Raw genomic sequence first — 16,933 nt, forward strand, 5'->3', positions numbered from 1 at the left:
ACCCCCAGCCCCCTGCCCCTGAGAAGGCATGTTGTTTCTGGAAAGTATTCCTGTGGCCCACCAGTCCTGACCAGAGTGGAGGGAAGAATTGGCTGAGGCCTTTCTCAGACATCCCGACTGGGTGCTAGGAGACCTCTCAGATCTTCTCAGACACGCCCTCCCTGCGACACACACCCAGCAGGCCAGGGCCAGGAGTCAGCAGGTGGACTCAGAGCTTACATAACTGGGCAAGAGTCTGATAACTTTCACCCAGTGATCAGGGCTGTGTTTACCAAGGAGAGGTGTTCCCAGTTCACCTCCCTGTTTCCCAGGTACCGGCACGCAGACAGACCTTCAGCCCTGGCTTAGCCCCTGGTGTTACTGTCAGCAACAGCTATTATTTTTAAATTGTGAAAATCATCAGTGGTGAGGCACTGGGGGGACAATAGTGGACAGGGGGAGCAGCCGGGACGGGCAATTAGACCAGAGTGTGAGTCTTAGCCTCCTTCACCTTTGAGCTCTGTGACCTAGAACCAGTTCCTTGGAGTCTCTGAGCCTCAGTTTTGACAGCGATAAAATGGGTTTAGTGGCCATGTTTACATCATGAGATTCTTTTGAGAATTCGACGAGGTAGTGATATATACAGAGGGCTTTGTAAATTATCCGGCCCTAGGGAAGCACTCATTAAATGTTGGCTATTAAAATCATACCGTGTGTTATAACCTGTTGTTTCTACTCAACTCATTGTAGACCTTTTTCTGGTGACCACAGAGAATTTAACACTTGGGGCTTTCGGATGCATCCCATGGATGAAAAAGGGGTTCTGTAAATCTGATCATGAATTCCTAGGTGGGCAGGAATGGCGGATAGTCACTCCCAAGGCATATAACTTTTTAGTAAAAGGTTTATCTTTGCCTTAAGCAAGCCCTGGCCATTGTCTTGTGCTTTTAGGTTAACATACCTTCGAAATGCTTTTTTTCTCAGACTCCTGGGAAGTCGTAACTGCTCGCTCTCAAGAGAGCATAAAGTCTATTAACTATCCTGTAACCCAATCACCCCACCTTGCTTTCTCCCACCTTTATTTAATCCTCCTTCTTCAGTTTTGTGTTCCCTCCTTAATTCCAAACGCAGAAAAGAAACTGCAAAACTCATTCCCCAGAGCATTTGAGATCTTGCTTCTGGCAACTGTTGTCAGTTTCACTCAAACTCTTATAAAGATTTTCTACGGATTTGGACATTTCTTCCATCAACAATCCCAAACCCCTGACTGCCCAGGATCATGGGGCTGCAAGCTGGGGGGCCCTGAATTTTAATGTCGTGTTTGGTGCTAGGGTCCCACCCTCCCAGTCCTCAGTCCTCACTTCCCACTAATGGAACCACAGGGGAGTGAAGGTGGAGGACGATGCTTGCTAAGGGCCCTGCTCTCAGCTTCTGCATCTCAGATCTGGAGACCCTAGACCCTGCACCCCACCTTTCCTTCCTTTATTCCTTCAACGAACACGACTCGGGGTTTGAACTCTGACTCTGCCACTTCTTGGCTGTGTGGCTTTGGACAAGTTATATAACCTCTCTATGCCTTGGTTTCCTGATCTCTAAAATGGGAATATATTACCTATTTTCCAGGGATGTTCTTTGTAGTGAATGAGTAGATGTTTATAAAGTGTTAGAATAGTACCTGTTTGATGAAAACAAAAACCGAATGCCCACTGTGATCCAAGTGCTGTTGTAAGCACTGGGGACACAAGTGAGAACGATCAGACAAGGGTCCTGACCTCAGTGAGATTTTGTTGGGGCGGGGAAGGAGGGAGAGGGGAGCAGGGTGAGGAGTTTAGAAATCAACACCACTGAGGCGGTCGGTCCAAGGCAGGGTGGTGTAGACCATTCTGCAAGGCCGTTGGCTTTAAAGAAGGTCTTGATGCTGTCACCCTCTAAACAACAGCTTATGTGTTGACCTTGCCCTTGGGGTCCATGTGCCAGGCTAAGTAAGCACTGTGCTCCTAAGAGCTCTTCAAATGCAAACCACCTGTGAGTGGTTCACGCTGGCTCAGTGGAGACGTCCCCAGACTGTGCGGTCGCCACCATTGCCTGCTCCTCCTCCTCACCGTGGTCACAGCTGACACTTTGCTGAATGCTTATCATGTGCCCCCCGGCTCTGTCTAAGGTTTTCGGTATGCAAAATCTTTTAATCTTCACAACATTCCCATGAGGGATTGCTTCTCACAGGTGAGGAAACCTAGGCACAGAGAGGTCACATGGGTGATTGATGGATGATGGAGCTGACTTCAAATCTGGAGCCTGGATCTCGAGCCCGAGCGCTTAATCTCCGTGCTTTGGGGACATTCTCCTTCTCCCCTAATCATTGCTTCTCTGAGTTCGAAGGCAGCACACGCTCCACGGTGGAGTGAAACTAGGAATCAATTAGCAGAAGGAAAGCTGGAAAAGTCACAAGTATGTGGAAAACCAAATAGCACACTCTTAAGCAATCGATGGGTCAAAGAAGAAATCACCAGGGAAATTAGAAAAGATCCGGAGAACCAATGGAAACAAAACCACAACACATCCAAATTTATGGGAAGCGTATAGCAGTCAACGCTTACGTTAAAAAAGAAGACAGATCTCAAAGCAGAAGGAACACATGTTCCTCGTTTAAAATGTTAAGCATTGCACAATTCGATACAACAAAAAGTGAAAGTTTAATAAATGAAAGTCCCCCGTGATGCAGCTCCCCAGATATAACCTCTATGAACAGTATGGCGTATAGGTGCTCAGATTAATTTATTCAGAGCTTGCGGTAATAGTATTTTTTTTTTTAACAGAATAATACAGTTCTATCGCTTTCATTTTGTTTTGTGTTACCTAACAGGGAGTCTCAGAGGCTGCTCCTTGCTGGAACACTCTCTTCAAGGGCTGCACAATCGTCGGTGGTGGGGACATCCACACTGGATTGAGCCAGTTCTATCAGGATATGTTTGGGGTGTTTGCGATTTTTAACTTCAAGCCACTCTTCAGTGAGCACCCATGTAAATGTCCCCTGGGTGCTGATAGGACAGTCTCTGGGGGGTAATTTGCAGAAGTAGAACCTCTGGGCCACAGGTCAAAGAACATTTTTAACATTCCTTTCAAGAAGGCAAAACCGGTTTTGCTTAGAGAGCGTCAGTTCCCCTGTCCTCACTGGTGGGTATGAGCCCCAACTGTTGTCTTACCCTGCTGAGCGATGCCTCACCCTCAAGAGCAGCCTCTTGCGGTGATAGCCTTGCTGCTGCCCTTGGGATCCAGAAGTTAACCGTAATTGTCAAGAATAGCCATAGATGGCCGGGGCCAAAGCACTTCTCAAAACCCCAGCATTTGCTTTTAAACTCAATATCCAAATAAGCCCTTGGAGAGAGGCCAATGCCAGTCTGTGCAAACCGCTAGGCCCCACTTTCAAGGTGAGCAGTGGCCAGGCTGGCCTCTGATTAGCATCTCTACGCATGGGTAGCTGGGCCGACTGAATTCCCTTCCAGAATCCGGCAAGCGGCTTTTTCCCTGAATCATCATGACTCCCACAAACCCGGCATTGAAATGATTAAGTATCCTTTTGGCCACTTGGTAGCAAACATCTTCTGCGTCCACGGGTTTGTCCTGCTGCCACCTCAGAGAGCTGCCGGTATTCAGCTGTGATTGCCAGTGGAGGCCAGGGCATCATGTCCTATCTCTGTTGCCTGGAGTGACCTTCATAAAGGCACTTACCTCATCTGGGGCATGCCATACATGCCGATCCCTCTCACCTGGACCTCTCCTCTCACACTCTGCCCTCTCTGCTTTTCCTGGCCCACTCCTTGCCACCTGTAGACCACAGCAACCAGTGTCACTTCTGCAGGGAAGCCCTTCTTAACCCCCCCCCTCCCCAGGCAAAGATGGTCCCTTTCTAGATAATCTTAGAGTACCAAGCTCACAGCCCTTGAAACAACAGTGGCAGCTCAAGATGTGGGTCATTGCTATTTATGGCTGGCTCTCTTCCCGCCAGGCAGTGAGGCCCACGAATTGGGATATGTGTCTTGGTCTGCGTCCCAGGGCCTGGAACACCGTCAGGCACGTGCCAGTGCTGAGAGGACAGTGGTTGCAAGCATGACGTCAGGGCCAGACCGCCCAGATTTGAATCCTGCCTCTGAGAACTAGGACAAGTTACTGAGCCTCTTTGTGCCTTATTTTCCCATCTGGAAAATGGAGACAATAGTACCTACCTCTTGGAGTTGTTAGGAGCGCTACAGGAGTGGATAGATGAGGTGCTTGGATGGGTGCCTGGCCTGTAGAAGGTGCTGGATCACTGCTACCGTTAGCATTAAATGCTAGTGATTAGACAAGGTTCTCCAACATTCCATCTGTAGCAGGCATTGCGTCTGCCTACTCAGCATCCTTCTGCATGGAAATAGCTTAGCCTGTCTTTTTATTATAAAAAGCGTGCCTTTCTATTGTGACCTGTTGTGGAGATTGTTGTCTCAGTGTTCCAGGCACGGTACTGGAACATCGGTGATGGTGACAAAAAGCCCCTCAGAATCACCATTATTCTGAGTCCTCCGCTCTGTTCGGTGTGCATCTTCCCATTCTGCTCCTACTGACAGAGCCTGACCTTCTCTCCCATAACCTGGTTCAGATTCCTCACAGGGCTTTCATCATCCTTATTGGGGCAGAGCTCTGCTGCCCTGGGGCAGGTGTCTGAGCAGCTGTCACCAGGGACCTGCTATGGCACAGACCTGGGTGGGAAACCACTCCATGGGAGGGGGATTGGACCAGGCTGGCTTGCTAGAGCTTGGGCACCCTCAGGACAGCTGGCACACAAGGAGGCTTCATGCCATCTGTGGGCTAAACCACACAGTCAGATTTGCTCTGCTTGCAGAGTATAGTGTACACATCTTAGGGAAAGGTACAGCCCACTCCTGCCCCTTCTCTGAGAGCCCCTTCGGAACTCCTTAGAAGGCATCCTACTATATTTGACCCTACCCTATTGGCTGACTGGGTGCCATGTGACCCAAGATGGGCCAATCAGATTCTGTCCTGGAAATCTGGCTCAGAACTAGTCTTCATTGGCACATGCGCTGCCTGCCATGAGTAGCCACACGCCCAAAGAAGCAGAGAATAAAGCAGGTAGCTCTTGGCCCTAAGAACTCAGGCACTGAACTTCTTCCAGGTCCTTGTTTCAGTCCCTTGGGAGCTGGGCTGCACACCTCCTCTTTCTAAATTCCCCACTCCCTTATAGCCAAGCAAGATTGGGTGTCCCTTACTCACTCAGACCCTGCACACATTCCCCCGCCTCCCTGGCCCCACCTCTGCAGAGGAAATGCTGGGGCCCCTTCCGTGGGTGATTTACTGATCTAGCCCAGGCTGACCCCCAGGCTTTCCGGGAAGCATCTGCAGGGCTGCTTTCGTCACTGCCCTGGGGGCCACTGTGCTTGGGGACCAGTTCACAGGAAGCCCTAGAGTCTGGATCACCTCCCGCCTCCGGCTGAAGAGGATGGGCAGGGAGGAGGGAAGTAAGGCCCTCTTAGGGTGCTTGTTTAGTTTTCCTCTTACAAAATGGAAATCGTTTTCTTTATTATGACTATAAATGCAGATGTGCGGTTGTTAAAAAGCATTACATAAACAGAAAAGTTTAAAGAAAAAAGTCTACTTTGCCTCCGATCCCCTCACCTAAAAAATACACACATGCAAATGCCTTTTCCCGCCCCCAGAAATCAGACTAGATATCATTAGAACCTGCCTTTTAAAAAATAATTTAGCAATGTATCAAGAGGGCATCTTTTCTAAAAAATAACTTTATTGACATATAATTGACATTCAATAAATTGTACATATGTAAAGTATACAGTATGTTTTCATATATGTATACATCCATGAGCCCATCACCACATTCAAGATGGCAAACATATCCATACCCTGGAAAGTTTCTTTGTGCCACTTTGTAATCCTTCCTGCTGCCACCACCCCAGCAACACACACACACACACACACACACACACACACACACACACACACACACACACATACACACACACACACTCCCCACCCCCCAGCTCTCTTCAGGAACCACTGATCCCGCTTTTTGTCACTATAGATTAGTTTGCATTTCTAGAATTCTATATAAATGAAGTCACATAGTATGCACTCATTTTGGTTTCTCTTACTTAGCATAATTATTTTGAGATTCATCTATGCAGTATGAATTGGTAATTCATTTCTTTTTATTGCTGAGTAGATTCCATTGAGTGGATATACCACAGTTGGTTTATGCATTCACCTGCTGATGGGCATCTGAGTTGTTTCCAGTTTGAGGCTATTACAAAAAAGCTGCTATAAACATTTATGTACAAGGTTTTGTATGAACCTATGCTATTATTTCTCTTGAGTAAATACCTCATAGTGAAATGGCTGAATCATATGGTTAAGTGTATGTTTAACTTTTTAAGAAATGACCAAGCCATTTTCTAAGATGGTTATACCATTTTACACCCCCACCAGCAAGCAGTATATGTGATTTCCAGTGACTCTACATCTTTGCCCACATTTGTTATGGTCAGTCTTTTAAATTTTCTCTATTCTAGTAGGTGTGTAATGGTATCTCATCGTGGCTTTATTTTGTGTTTCCCTAGTGACTATGGAGTGGAACATCTTTTCGTGTGCTTATCCAAGGCCATCTTTGTACATCACAAAATGCGAAGCTGCATCATTTTTAATGACTGTTCAGTACTACAACATGGGATCCATCCTTCTATTTCATCAAGATCCTATTGATGGAAGTCCTGGTTGGCTTTGATATTTTGCTGTTCTACGTAATACTGTGATACACAACCTAGTACGCACATTTCTGCATATTTGTCTCTCTCCTTCCTGTGGCATCCACAGGTAAAAGGGATGCAGATTTTTAATGCTTTCCAAACACATCTGTGAAAAGCTCCCCTGGAAACTTGCACCCATTAAAGCCTACTGGCATTGTGTCAGAAACTGTCCTTGCTTTTAATTCAGGCAGAAACCTCCAGAGTGATGACTTACAGGGTTTGAGGAAGTCTTTTAAGTATGACCCCATGACTTTTGGCCAAAAGCCAGAAATAAGGGCAAATCGGCCACAGGGCTCCCCTAGTGTGGCCTTGGAAAACCATTGAGACAGCTATTCAGGAGGGATTAGGGAAGGAGGGGAAGAGCTGGGGGTCGGGCCTAGGGCTGAGCCCAGCAATATTCCCTCCTGCCCCGTGACCTTGGACCAGCCACTTGACCTTTTAATTAAGGTTTTCTCAGATGCGGAGCAGAACAAATAATATTAATCCCCAAGTATGTGAAAGCCCTTTTCAAACTTAGAAACATTCCTCAGAGGTGTGTTGCATGAGGAGCTTCATTTTCTCTCTGGACATGTAAATGCTTCCTCCTGGGCTCACACCTGCCTGATGAGGATGGTGAGGAACGCTAGTCCCCAGGGAGGGGAGGGAGAGGAGATGTGATCAACAGAAAAATGGCCCCCCGGAGGTGTCTACATGCTAATACTGGGATTAGTGTGAATATGGTAGGTGACATGGCAGAGAGAATTAAGGTTGCTAATCAGCTGACCTTAAAAACAGAGAGATGATTCTGGATTGCTGAGTGGGCCTGGTGTAATCACAAGGGCCTTTCAATACGAAAAAGGGAGAAAAAACAGCGATGGCAGCATGCGAAAGACTCAGCTCTACGTTGTTGACTTTGAAGATGGAGGTAGGGCCCATGAACCAAGGAATGCAGGAAGCTGCTAGAAGCTAGAAAAGCCTTAGAGCCTCCAGAAGGAATGCAGGCCTGCCGACCCTCGATTTAGCCCGGTGAGACCCATTTTGGACTTCTAGCCTCTAGAACTGTAAGACAACAAATCCGTGTTATTTTAAGCTACTAAGATCGTGGTAATTTGTTATAGCATCAAAGGAAACTAATGGAGAAGGACAGATGGGCCCCCCGGCAGGTGGGAATGGGCAATACTGAACAGTATTCCTTGCTTCGGTGTGGATTCGGGCCGAGGGACAAAGAGAGATAACCACGCCAGGCAGGGGGCGTCCCGGAGGCAGTGGGCGGCCACCGAGAGTTTCAAGCAGGGCAGGGTGTTAATAAGAAGTTGCCGCTAGCAACAGGGATGGGATGAAAGAGCACAGGGCTTGGGTCAGAGAACAAGGTTCAAGTCCCAGCATTGCCTCCCCGGTGACCCTGGGGCAAGTTACCAACGCTCTCTGGTTTCGGACTGCGTTTTCTGAAAACATTGGGGCTTTTTCTGGGGTTCTTCCCAATCATGGAACACAGCTGGCCCAGACTAACCAGAGCCTTTTGGGGACCAAAGGGGATTCTCCAGCCCAATTTCTAGCGTGTAAAGAAAGTTAAATTCATTCATTCATTCATTCATTCATTCATAGCAACACTTATTGAGCGCTAACTGTGGCCTGAGGACTTTACATGATGTTATCTCAACTAATCAGCTCACCATCCTGTCGATGACTACTCAGTGCTCTTAGTTTAAAGGCCAACACTGTGGCCCACAAGGCCCTGCACGGTGTGGTCCTGCCAACCCCTCGGGCCTCATCTCAGACCTCTCTCCCCTTCACTTTCTGCATTTGGTTTCCTTCAGTCCCAGAAGGAATGTGATGTGCCACTCCCACCTCAGGGCCTTTGCACAAGCCATTCATTCCACCCACCTGCAATGCAGTTACCCTGTCTCTACCTTCGGGTGTCAATTCAATGGACATCTAGCTGTTCCACCTTTTAGCTAAATCAGGTTCATGTGTACTTATATTGATTTCAGATGACATATCTTTATATAAGTACATAAAAATACATATCTCTGTGGTTACCTGATCAGTCTCTGCCTCCCACTAGACCGTGGGGCCAAGAGGCCAGGATGCCTCTTCAGGATGTTTGCTGAAGAAATAGATAGATAGATAGATTAGATAGATAAATAGATGATGATAGATAAATAGGCAGATAAATAGATAGATAGATAGATAGATAGATAGATAGATAGATAGATAGATAGATAGATAGATAGACAGACAGAGATGAACTGTTCACTTAGGAATAAACGGAGCCCCCAGATTAATATTGTTATCACTCACATTTTTTTAAAAGTAGCTATGGGCTGAAGGAAGATCAGAGATTTGTCCAAAGCCACGAGGTGAACCTGGGAGGCTCCTCTCTTTGCAGGAGATGGGTCCTGGGCCTGGGGCTGGAGCCCAGAAGAGCCAGAGGGTCTCTGGCCTTGACCCAGAAGAGTCGGGGTCAAGGCCAGAGGAACTCGGGCCGGCTGTGAGGCAGGTCTGCTTGGAAAACGCCTTCAAGGGCAGCACTGAAAGAGGATGTGCTGAGCGCAGCTGCCCAGGAGGAAGAGGAAGGAACCCGGGAGGAGGGGGGTGGCCTGGGGCCCAGACCCTGCTCCCTGCAGCCACAGCAGATCACAGTCTGGGCCCTCGCCCCACCCTGGCTACCTCTGTACGTTCTCACATGCTCACTCTGGCTGATGGTGCTATTTAAGTGTCTGTTCAAACTGAGTCACATCAGGTGTGGACAAGGGCTGGGAGCCTGGCCCCCCTCACCGCTGCAGGGGGAAAGCAGATTGGTAAGACAGTTTGGGAGGGTGATTTGGCAATATCTGTGAAAACTTTTGGCATGTGTACCCTTTGACCCAGCAGTTTTGCTTCTGGGAATTTATTCTAAATATACTCTAGTGTCAGTAGACAATGATGTTCACACTGTTTATCACGACAAAGAATTGGAGGCCACCTAAGGTTCATCGTTAGGAGACAGATAAGTAAATTATGCTTTATTGATCCCATGAAAAACTGTGCAGTCATTGCAAAGCATAAACTGGTTGGTGTGAGCTGACGTGGGAGGATGTTCATGACACATGAGTGTATTAAGGTTTTTAAAAAGTTGCAGAACAATCTGTGTTTCTAATATCTATTACTGAGGAACAAACCACCCCCAAACTCATGCGGTTTTATTCAACTGGGAGCTTGGCTGGGCTAGAACTCCCAAGGTGACCTGTCATCCTCCAGGGCCTCCCTCCACATGGCCTCTAAGCATCCTACACTGGAGCTTCCTCACAGCATGGTGGCTGGATCCCAAGAGTGGGAATTTTAAGAGGACAACAAGCCTTAACGGGCAAACCCTTTTCGAGCCCCTGCTTGCATCATGCTTGCTAATGTCCCTTTGGCCAAGGCAAGTCACATGGCCAGATCCAAATTCAACCTGAGAGGGGCATGGATGCTGGGAGGCAAGATGCACTGAGGACCATTAAAGTAACAATGTGGCACAATATATGTAATTAGATGATATTTTATTAAGAAACTATTCATGTTCTTAATAAGATACCACGTATATATTGCATAATATACATATGTATGTGTATATATGTTTATGTGTTTGTACATGCATTGATGTAAGTCTGAGAGATGATTTAACGAACTGCTAATAGTGATTAACTCTCAGGGGTAAATGAGTAGGCGGTGGGCGACTTTTCAGTTTTTACTTTGTACCTCTCTTTAGGGTTTGAATATTTTTAAAGTGAGATATATTCTTTTTGCATTAAAGAATCTTTAAATGTACTGTGAAGAGCTTTGCGTGTCATTAGATAAAAATTTTCAGCATAACTTTCGGTAGCACAGCTTCATTCCCCTGATACTGGACACTTAGGATGTTTCCTACTATTCCGCCATTGCACACCACATCCTAATGAACATCCTCTGGACCAGATCTTTTCCCAAGTTTATAATTATTATCTCAGGATTAGTTCTAAGAAAAAGAACTGCTGAGCTGAAGGTTAGGAACATTTTAAGAACGTAATACATAATGCCAGATTGTCCTGCTAACCCGCAGACGCCCCCAGCCCACCAGCAGGCTACGAAGTGCATGCTGTGGTCCACTCTGGGGCCCCCATCCTGAGAACCTGGTGCCCATTTCACAGATGAAAGAACTGAGACCCAGAAGGAAGAAGCACTTGCCCAAAGCCAGCCCAGGGGACACCAACTCAGCTGGGGGTTCCTTTGTTTCTGTCCAGTCTCTGATGTCCCACCCCGGGCCCTGTCTCCTCTCCTGCTCAGGGCAAAGTCCGACCTCCTCCCGATGGTGAGTGTTCTGGGCGCTACTCACCTGCCCACCCTCCCCTCCCTCTCCACCTCTGCCCTCACCCTGACTCCACCCAGATTAACCTGCTTTCAGTTCCCCAAAAGAATAAAATGCCGCTTGATCTCTGAACCTCTGTATATGCTGTCCCCTCTGCCTAGAACACCCCTCCTACCACAACTCCCACCCCACTTCCTCCTGGAAGCCTTCCATGATCACCAGAGGGGAGGATCGGTAACACGATCACATGTACACTGCCGGATTTTCCATTCATTCATTCCTACTTGCATCATTTATTCACCAAACGTTTACTGGACGTTTGTTGTGCCAGACACCAGACTGGGCAGCAGAGATGCCAGAAGGAGCAGCCCCTCCCTGCCTTGCATCTCAGTTTGGGTCGCAGGAGGGAAGGAAGGCGAGAGGGCAGACGGTGCCAGCCCATGTGTGAACAGCGCTGGGCTAGGCATATAGGCCACGTGCACGTGGGGGCCCAACATTCCTCCAGCCCGAATAACACAAACACCCATTTAAAAGGGAAAAATCTCTCAGCGCCCCAGAGGTGACGTAACTTATTTCAATTATTCTGTTCCCTAAATATCTGTGAACTTGATAATCACACTAACTCCCCTTGATTGCACCCCTGCTCCGTGCACCTAACCTGTCGTAACTCACCGAATCCTTACTACCACCTATGAGGCGGGCACTACTATCATTCCCATTTTACAGAAGAGGAAACTGAGGCTCAGAGAAGCGAGTCGTTTTCCCACGGCCACCCAGCTGGGAAGGGGCGGAGCCCGGATTTGGACCCACGCAGTCAGGCCATACTGCACCATACAGCTATGAATTAAGCACAAACCAAACTACAAGAATGACAGCGTTCAAACTACAGCGCAAACTGAATGTGACAGACAATGATGTTTTGTGGGAATGAGGTTGCCCCTCCCCCCACGATGAGTTCAGCCAGTGTGTTTCCCGGGGGGCCCTAGCTTGCCTACTATATTTCTTTTTCTGAACCACAGGGAAATCATCAGATTTTTGTCCTTCGCTTGCCACAGCAGCACCTTGTTAAATTTTTAATTTATTTTGGAACAAATAATACTTTCACAGTGTTCCGAAGGTTTTTTAAATTATATAGAGAGTTATAGATACAGTTCCCACCCTTCTCCCAGAGAATTCCATGTTGTGAGCTTCTTGAGTGTCTTTCCAGAGGCAGTTTATGCAAATACAAATATATATTCTGTTTTCTCTCTCATTTAAACAAGAAAACAGAATAGTCTGATGCCACATCTGTGTCTCTGCCGCAGAGGATTCTAGAGATCGTTGCCCATTGGCAGGGAAAGGACTTTCTCATTCTTATTCACAGCGGCATTGTGTCCCGCCTGTCCCCTGCCGATGTGGGTGAGTGGTGGTCCCGACCCTCACAATTGCCCCTTTTGGTTTATGTCACTGTGGCGAGCAGCCTTTAAAGTGGCTCTCAGTGATCCCACCCCCTGGTACTCGTGCCTCTGTGTGACCCCTGCCCGGTGTGACCAGCCCTTAATGAGTAGATACAGGGTAAGTCATGGGGTGGCTGAGAGGGCCTACATGACACCATAGCAGCAAGAGGCTGCTAAGAATCCAGCACTCAGATTCTGGTTTCTAAATACCATTCTCCAATAAAGGTCATCGGGGCTCCTTTGAGAAATGGCTGATGCTAAGGCAAAGACAAGGAAAATATCAGATGAGCCTGGGGCATCTTGTAGCGCCAGAAAGCAAGGAAATGCTCAAAAAGCGAAAGGACAGGGGAATGTCAAAGGGACACAGAAGACACCTGAAAGAGTGCCCAGTGGCCAAAGCCAGAGCAATTTGAGCAACGAAATGAATAACAACGTAGTATTAGATTACAACTCAAAGTATTAAAAATATACATAATCCATATTATACATAATATATATATACATAAAAATATACATAATCCATAAAAATATACATATCCACATAATCCTAAGTACATGATTGAATGAATGAATCAATGAATAAATAAATAAATAAATAAATAGGAGATCGAGGACAAATCATGCTTACAGAAGAATTCTAAATAATTTTACCATATTCCTCCAGGGAGCTGGAGTTTAATTTTATACCCTTTAAGTATGGGCTTGACCTACTGACTCACTTCTAATGAATAGAGTATGGAAAAAGAAAATATCATAACCTTACAGAGGAGAAACCTGTCAGACACCATCTTCACCAAGAGCAGGTTAATTTCATAAGCGATGTCACCTGTGTATCATGCACTCCTTAATATGAGGTAACAAGGAGGGCACTTCACCCACTTCTGTCGTACCCTGCCCTCAAATCCATAACCCCAATATTATCATGAGAAAAACAGAGACAAACCCAAATTCAGGAATGTTCTACAAAATCCTTGGCCGGTACTCCTCAAAACTGATGGTTATACAAAGCGAGGAAAGACTGAGAAACTGTCACAGACCAGAAAAAAAATCAAAGAAGAATGACAGAATGTAATGTGGTATCCTGGACTAGATCCTGGAACAGGACAAGGACATTAGTGTAGAAATGAGTGAAATCCGAATAAAAGTTGGGGTTTGGTTAATAATAACGTACCATAGTTGGTTTCTCCTGACAAATGTTCCATGGTAAGCTAAGATGATGACTACTGGGTGAGGGGTCTATAGAAACTCTGTGTTATCTTTGCAATTTTCCTGTAAATCTAACATCTAGTTTATTAAGAAAAAAGTGATGGAAACCTCACACGCTGCTGGTGAGATTGTAAACTGGGGCAGCCACTGTGAAAAATAGTATGGAGGTTCTTCAAGAAATTAAAAATAAAACTACCACGTGACCTGGCAATCTTGCTTCTGAGTATTTATCTGAAAAAAAATGAAAACACTAATTCAAAAAGATATATGCACCCTTATGTTTATCGCAACAGTATTTACAGTAGCCAAGATATGGAAGCAGTCTAGGTGTCCATCAATAGAGGATGGGTGTCCATCACTAGACGAGTGGATGAAGAAGATGTGGTACATCTACACAATGGAATATGACTCAGCCGTTAAAAAGAATGAAATCTCTCCATTGGCAAAAACATGGATGGACCTAGAGGGTATATTATGCAAAATGAAATAAGTCTGACAAAGACAAATATCATATGATCTCACTTATATGTGGAATCTAAAAACCAAAATAAACTAACGAACCAAACAAACCAGATTCAAACTGATGGTTGCCAGATGGGAGGGGGTCAGGGATGGCAAGAGAAGGCGAAGGGATTAAGAAGTACAAACCGCCAGTTACAAACACAGTCACAGGGGTGTTAAGTGTAGAAAAAGGAATATAGTCAATAATATGGTAATAACTACATATGGTGTCAGAATGGTACTAGACTTATCGGGGTGAGCCCTTTGTAAGGTATATAAATGTCTAATCACTATGTTGTACACCTGAAACTAATATGATATTGTATGTCAACTATAAGTAAAAAAATTAAATTAAAAAAAAAGTGATGGGATGTCACTTCTAAGATTAGGTCACAAAAAGACTCTGTTTTCTATCTTGCTTGCCCTCTCTTGCTTTCTTACCTGCTGGCTCTGATGAAGCCACCTGCCATGTTGTGACATTTCAATGGAGAAGCCTACGTGACAGGGGACTGAGAGAGGCCTCTGGACAATAGCCATTGAGGAACTGAGTCCCTCGATCCAATGGGCCAGGAGGAATTGAATGCTGCCAACAAGCAGGTTTATGAGTTTGGAAGCAAAGCCTCTGCCATTTAAGCCTTGAGACTGGACCCCAACCCCTGTTGATATCTTAACTGCAGTTTTGTGAGAGACCTTGGGCTGAAAGTTATTGCCCCGCAGAAACCGTGGGGTAGTAACTGTGTGTTGTCAGCTGCTGAATTGTGGGGTAACGTGTTACCCAGCAGTAGGTAATTCGTACAGTTTCCCTCTCCTCTCTGTTGGTCTCCCTTTGGGACTAGAGCCCTTGGCATACTCCTACTTGGCTCGGACACAGGCAGAAATGCTAAGACAGGCCAGGCTCTAGCCTCCACTGGTCCAGTATGGAGGCTGGCAGTTTGACTAAATTATCAAACTAAAAACTCAAAAATTGAAAATCCTCAGGAACCACAGTTTGAAAAACATCATTCCCCCGCCTCAATCCTCTAACAGTGTCTCACTGCTCTTCAGGTAGAATCCAAAACCCTTACCGTGGCTTCGAGGCCCTTGGGTGCCCCCACCTCTCTCTGAGCTCACTTTCCATGTCTCTCCTCCCATTTTTTAGGCTCCTGGTCACACAAGTCTACCTTGTCCCTGCCCATGCATGTCTCAGGGCATGCCATGTTCCCTGCCTGGTATGTCTCTCCCCACATCATTCCATGGCTGCTGCCTCCTTACGATTCAGGCCTCAGTTCCAATGTCACCAGCTGGGACAGACTGATCCTAAACAGCCATCGCCCTACCCGCTGTGGCCCCTGGCACTCTCGACCGTATCTTTCTACTCTAGTTTCTTCGTAGCATTGCTCACTAGCTGAAATTATCTCATTTCTTTATTTGTGTGTGTTTTGCTGTTTTGTTGTTCGTCAGGTAGTTGAGTGTGGAGGTTAAGAGCCCTGGGCTCTGGTTCGAATCTTGCCTCTGCCACATACTGGCTCTGCCCTCGAACAGGTTATGTCACCTCTCTGGGCTTCAGCCTCCTCATCTGGGACGAACAATAATAATACACTGCGTCGTAAGATTGTCGAGAGAACGCCAAGTATATATAAAGTGGTTGGCCTATGCCCGACACATTGTAAGTGCCCTGAATATATGTTTGCTGTTATTATTATTATTATTATCGTCACTATTATTATTCTCTGTCTCCCACCACCCCTGAACAAAAACTTTATGAGAGAAAGGATTTGGTCAGCTTGGGGTTTTGTTTGCTACTCTGTCCTTATCAAGGAGCCTGGCACACAGTAGGGGGTGAATAGACAATTACCTAATGAATGAATGAATGGTGTGGAGTAAGGATTAAGGAGTCAGGCAGATCCATGTGCACTCTTTCTTAGCCTCACCCCTTAGGAGCGGTGTGCCCTTGGCTGAGTGATGTTACCTCTCTGAGCCTCAGAGAGTGGCTGGGAGGGCCCCACACTCCTCCAGGGCAGGCCCTCAGCGCCTGGTGTATAGGCAGGGCGTGGGGACAGCAGCCATAATGCTCCTTGACCTTGGCGCTGTTAGCTCGCAGATACACACGGATGCACATGGCAGTCTACAAACAATTGCTGGGACTCCATGACCTTGGGTTTGTTCTCAAACAGCCCCACCCTAGGTGCTGGGCCCTGCCCCTGGGAAGGGAAGCAGGAGAGGGCACCAGGTCAAAAGGCTGTGTTCCTGACAGGCCACACCGGACAGGCTGGGCCTCCCTCAGCAGAGAGTTAATACTTCTAGAATGTGCCACATCAACACTTCCTTCCTCTGGGTGGCAGCAGCAGCTGGGGGCAGCAGGAGGGTCTGGCGCTAATATTCCCGTGGCTGAGGCTCTCGGATGGGAGAATAAAATGAAAGTGGACGGTCAACCTGGGGCCAAGGGATAGAAGGTCCTGAGGTCACTGAGGAGGAGCCACAGCTAGAGGGTGACTGAATTCTGGCCATACGGGATGTGGGCAGAAGTGACCGAGCCTCATCTCCGGACCTGACCCATAAAAATCTTTCTCTTCATTCTCTACCCTCTAACTTCTCCCATCTGCCAGCTGGAAATCTATGCTCAGGGCCACCTGAGAAGCCGTATGTGACAATAGTAGAGCCTCAGGCAGTCAGACCCCCAGTGGCTTCGTGGAGCAAAGCCCTTCCCACCATCCATTCCTCCCTGTGGCTGATTG

Source organism: Pteropus alecto, unplaced genomic scaffold, assembly GCF_000325575.1.
Source record: "Pteropus alecto unplaced genomic scaffold, ASM32557v1 scaffold67, whole genome shotgun sequence".
Taxonomy (NCBI): domain Eukaryota; kingdom Metazoa; phylum Chordata; class Mammalia; order Chiroptera; family Pteropodidae; genus Pteropus; species Pteropus alecto.